The sequence below is a fragment of the Mus caroli genome, chromosome 7 (assembly GCF_900094665.2).
Source record: "Mus caroli chromosome 7, CAROLI_EIJ_v1.1, whole genome shotgun sequence".
In the NCBI taxonomy this organism is placed as follows: Eukaryota; Metazoa; Chordata; class Mammalia; order Rodentia; family Muridae; genus Mus; species Mus caroli.
Window position 1 is genome coordinate 146,261,997 of NC_034576.1, and position 4,899 is coordinate 146,266,895.

Genomic DNA, 4,899 nt, shown 5'->3' on the forward strand with positions numbered 1-4,899 from the left:
CCCCCTCCCCCTCTCCCCCAAGCTCAGTGTGTGTTGCTGGGTTGAAGGTGATGTTGTCATGAGTTAGGTCAGGGACTCATTCTTGTCCATGAGGACTGCCTTGTCAGTGCGTGAGCCTGACACATCTGCCTAGTCTTGTTCCATCTTTCTTTCCTTGGTTCTGGCTCTGCCTCTGGGTTCTATTGGAGGGAACTGACTCTCCCCCAAGCGAGACCCAGCCCCCAGCCATCTTTCTTTCTCTTCTCTAGGCCCCTGGAAAACTGCCTCATGTTCTGGATAGATGTAAAAAGGAGGCTCTTGCTACATCATTCCCCAAGAGGCCCTTTCTGGAGGGTGAGGTTGCCTTGGCAACCACACTCTGCAGCCCTCCTTTGGTGCCTTGTAGGCCCCTGGAGTCTATTTCTTCCTGAATGAACCTTCGCAGGTTGACCTGAGGTGGCCTCCTATCAGTCAGAGAGTCTCTCCTTTCGGACACTGGGAATGCTGTTCTAGTGGACACCTGTGACCCCGGATTCTCTCCATAGACAGAAGGGCCTGATAGCAAGGCCATCACTTAACTGGGTTTCAGGCCGGTTGTTTAAAATGGGCCTTCTGTTAACTCAAATTCTCTAGAAAAGTAGCAAGGCTTAAAATATGTCAATATGCATTTATAAGCACATGGACACTTTTGACAAAGGACATTGACTCTGCTGTATAGATTTCATTTATGTGTATGTTTTTATACATTTGTGCACATGCACTGAGCTGCACATGGTGGTCAGAAGAGGGCGTTGGATCCCTCTGGAACTGGAATTACAGATCGTTGTGAGGCACTATAGGGGTGCTGAGAACCGAACTCTGGTCCTCTGGAAGAGCAGCCATTGCTGGAGAGCCATCTCCCCAGCTCCTTGACCTGCTTTAAAGGAAATGAAAACAAAACAAAACAACAACAGCAAACCTGTTTATTCTGAATTAAGTATAAATGATAAGGCCTTAGAACATGGATTTGGGTCTCCTTGAATGACACACTCTACTGTAGAAACAGTTACATGATCTTCATAGCCACAGAACAAGGGAGTTGTAAGTCAATACATTTGACGAGTGCATCAGTAGAGATGTCCTCTGCAGCTCAGATCTTATGACATTCCATCTTTCGGGTGGTGGAGGAAAAACTCTGCTCTGCTCGGTGATGGATTTACCTCATAGCCCTGAGAACACTGGGTTGGATACAGAGGTTAAAAGTAAATGGCTGTTAAAGAGCCCACACAGCCAAGGTGATTTTGACTCTCAGAGGACAACATTCCTACTCTCCACTGTCCTTGTCTTCTGACCAAGGTCAAGAGTCAGGATTTTGCTATAGATATGATGCAGTTTCTTCAGAGAAGGCCAAGGTGTGTGTGTGTGTGTGTGTGTGTGTGTGTATGTAGACTTCAGTGGCCTGTTAGCTACACACACACACACACACACACACACACATGAGGGAGGGTTGATGGGGGGTAAGACAAGGATGAGGGAGAGAGATTTACTACAAGGGCATTGGTTACTGTGATCTTGGGTGCTGGGGAGTTCACCTCCCACAATTCTAAGCTGAAAACTCAAGAGAGCTTAGAGGGTGGGACTTCCAGGCCAAGGTCAGGAGAGAAGCAGTCCATTTGGGCTAAAGCTACCACGCTGAATGGACCCCTAACCATTTCTCAGTCTTGTTCTGTCCAGGGCCCCTGGGATTGGATGCTTTCCCCCACCCCACCCCCACCCCCACTTGGGGAGAGCCATCTGCTTTAGAGTTACATTGAAATGCTAATCTGGTCCAAGCTTGCTGAGCATCCATGGATAATCTTGGCATTTCAATTAAGCTATGGTGGCAGGCCTGGCAGATCACCTCCCCCTCCCCCTCCCTCCCACCTCTTTGTGGTGCTGGTCTCCACATCCACTTGATCGGAATGCTACCCTTTGCTTGACCCCTCAGAAAAAGGGCGCTGTTGCTCCTCCAGGGAACTAGCTATCTCGGATTCTCTTCCCAACATTGGCCAGTGGGCTTCCTCACCCGTCAGCTGTGTACACCCCCTCCCCTGGTCAATGACTTGGCCTCTGAGAACAGGGCCTCCCACACCTCCCACAGTTCTCAAATCCACAGCATCAGGCAGAGAAGTGACCCTAAGGTCAGGGCAGGAGGGACAGTATCAGTGTCATCTCTTATGTGTGAGTCTACTCTGGAGCAGGAATGCCTTAGAAACCTCCATGAATATTCAAAGGCATTCAGCGTCAACTCCGCTCAGGGATTATTTATTTGAACACTGTAGGAAGCGTCATTGTTTATAAAATAGATAGGAGAGAAGCCTTTGTCTTTGTGCTTCTTTTGAGCCTCCTTCTTATAGGACTGAATTCTTTTTCCTTTCAACACAGAAGGCAGCAGAGAGCCTTGAGCTCCGCAGGTGGGAAGGGAGAAGCTGAGGAACTGAGGGTGGCCTGCTGCCTTGAGGACTTTATGAGGACACCCCCCATCCCCCAGGCTTCCTAGATTATAGATTGGGAGCTGGTGAATCTGCCTTCTCACCTTTTCTCAAAAACAAAAAGAAAAATACAAAACAAAGCACATTTAAGGCTAATGGGGGTGGAGACTCAGGAATGCAGGCCTGTGACTATACCCGCTTTTCCTACCAGGCTCTAAGTTTCTGGTTTTAGGGGTGCGGCTTCCTTTTGATAGAAGGTGAATGAGTGGGGGTAAGAAGTACTAGAGGAACATTCTAGAACATGGTATTTCTTTGAAAATAGTTTGAAATTAAAATTCAAGTTTGACTTTCAGAGGGCCTCGTCAGCTATCAGGTACACCATTTGTAAGCATGACAAGCCCCATCCTTACTTTGGGTCAACATTAATAAAAATGTATGTGTTTCAGCTCACAGTCAGCAGAACAGGGCTTGCTTAAAACAGAACTGTGGCAACACAGGGTGTATTTGGAACTACACAGGACCCATGCTGAGGGTTCTGGAAACAGCCTAGCAGGTATAACATCACCTTGGCTCCCTCATCCACCTATCACTCCTGTGGTGCAGACCTCCTGACCTGAGTTGGGATGGTGGGAGGCAGGGAGGGGCCCACTGACCTTGTAGGCTTTAATGGAGGACACTATCTTTCTTAGAATGTTGAGTCTGGGGTAGGGGAGTGCTGAGGTAGACCCCAGCTTATTGTCAGGGATCCCCCTTGCAAAGAGCAAAGATTTCCCCATGGCAACAGCTCATGGAGCCCAAAGTCAGAAAGAAAAGCACACTGTGTCAGATGTCTGATATCACATCCAACCTCTGCAGGCCAGAACCTCCATGGAGAACAAAGTGGTCCTCAGGGATCGGGCAAGCCACCCTCCTGTCCCTCTCACGTCTGCTTGGAGGTGGCTTTGGCTTGGTGGCACTCCACTGCCCACTCCAACCCCTGGCAAAACCACATAATGAAACTATTTCAGACATAGGATCAGTGCTGAAACCTTCCCCCTCCCCCTCCCCCTCCTCCTCTTCCCTCTTCCCCCTCTATTCCTGGCTAGAAGTGGTCAACCCTGGCCTGTGTCTTAATGGATAACACAATGCCAATCAGGAAGGTTGGTGGGGCTTATGTGAAACAGCTGTAGATGGTAACAGCCACCCTTGGCCTTGGCATCTGGTGAGAGCCTTGGCACCCTTATCACTGGGACAAAGTGTGAAAGGAGAGGAGCTCAGAGCCCTGGGATTCTGTAGCCTCTCATTAGGCCCCTCAAACATGCTTGGGGATTAAGTTTCTGACATGGTCCTTGGGGACGGTGGCTTGTGTCACAGCTCAAATCATATGACAATTCGGGGTCTGGCGTAATCCCAAGTTTCTCCTATTGTGTTAGACTCTCTGAACGTTTTGGTTTGTATTCAGTTTTTGCTTTTTATTTTCAATTTTTTTTTCCAAAAATTGTAACATGTATTTAGTGTGTGTGTATACACACACATGCACATGCACACACAAGCAACTGTGTACACACGCACATGTATGGGGAACAGAGAACTTGAGTAGTTAGTTCTCTCCTTCTCCCTGTGGGTCCCAGGGATGAACCCCAGTTGTCAGGCTTGGCAGCAACCCCTTAACCACTGAGCCATCTTGCTGCCTTTGTTTTCCCTTTCACTGAGACAGAGTGCACTCTGTGACTCAGGCTGTCATGGGACTCACTATGTAGCTCATGCTGGCCTCACACTCCCAGCAGTCCTCCTGCCTTAGCCTCCCAGTGCCGGGCTGGACCTTATGAGCTGCCATACCCCACTGAAAGTTTTTAACAAAGGGTTGTTCTTGCCTCGGCTTGTCCTAGCCCAGGCTGGAAAGCTACTCCTGACAACAAAGCCAAAGCAGAGCTGCTGAGCTGGCCTCACTGTTACACTTCCCGTGGCCTCGTCACTGTTGTGGACCCTGTGGGCTGTGCATTCGATGAGCATTGAGCGAGATTAAAAGTCATTTGCAGTATTTGTTTATGCCGGCAGCCATGGGTGCACAGGGTGTCCTTTGTTTAATCTTATTTGATTTTTAAAGGCAACTCTTTAAGTTTTGAGTTTGGGCTTATCAATATATGATATATTTGCATCGTTTTGAAGTTTAAGCTATGAAGCAGAATAGGGACACAAAAGCCCAGCTTTCTCCCTCTCCCCTCTACTGTCTTCTCCTTACAGGTGGTTCTTACCCCTTCCCTGGGCAGGGAGATGGCTCTGTAGGCAAAGTGCATGCCACACCAGTGCAAAGACCTAGCTCAATCTCCAGCATCCACTAAAGAGGCAGGCATGGCAGGGCACTGTCTGTCTGTAATCCTGTTGTTGTGAGTGTTCTCTGAATCGCCCGCGAATGAGGACACCACACACGATAGGGTTCTTCTGCAGCAAGCTTTATGCGTCTTGAGAGGGAGAGCATAAGCTTCACAAC

At 48.7% G+C, this 4,899-nt stretch overlaps 1 protein-coding gene across 1 annotated transcript in view; it reads left to right on the forward strand.

Moving 5' to 3' along the window:
* Shank2 (SH3 and multiple ankyrin repeat domains 2) overlaps window positions 1-4,899 on the forward strand; it is a 449,788-nt gene that overhangs the window by 129,549 nt on the left and 315,340 nt on the right. The window lies entirely within an intron of this gene.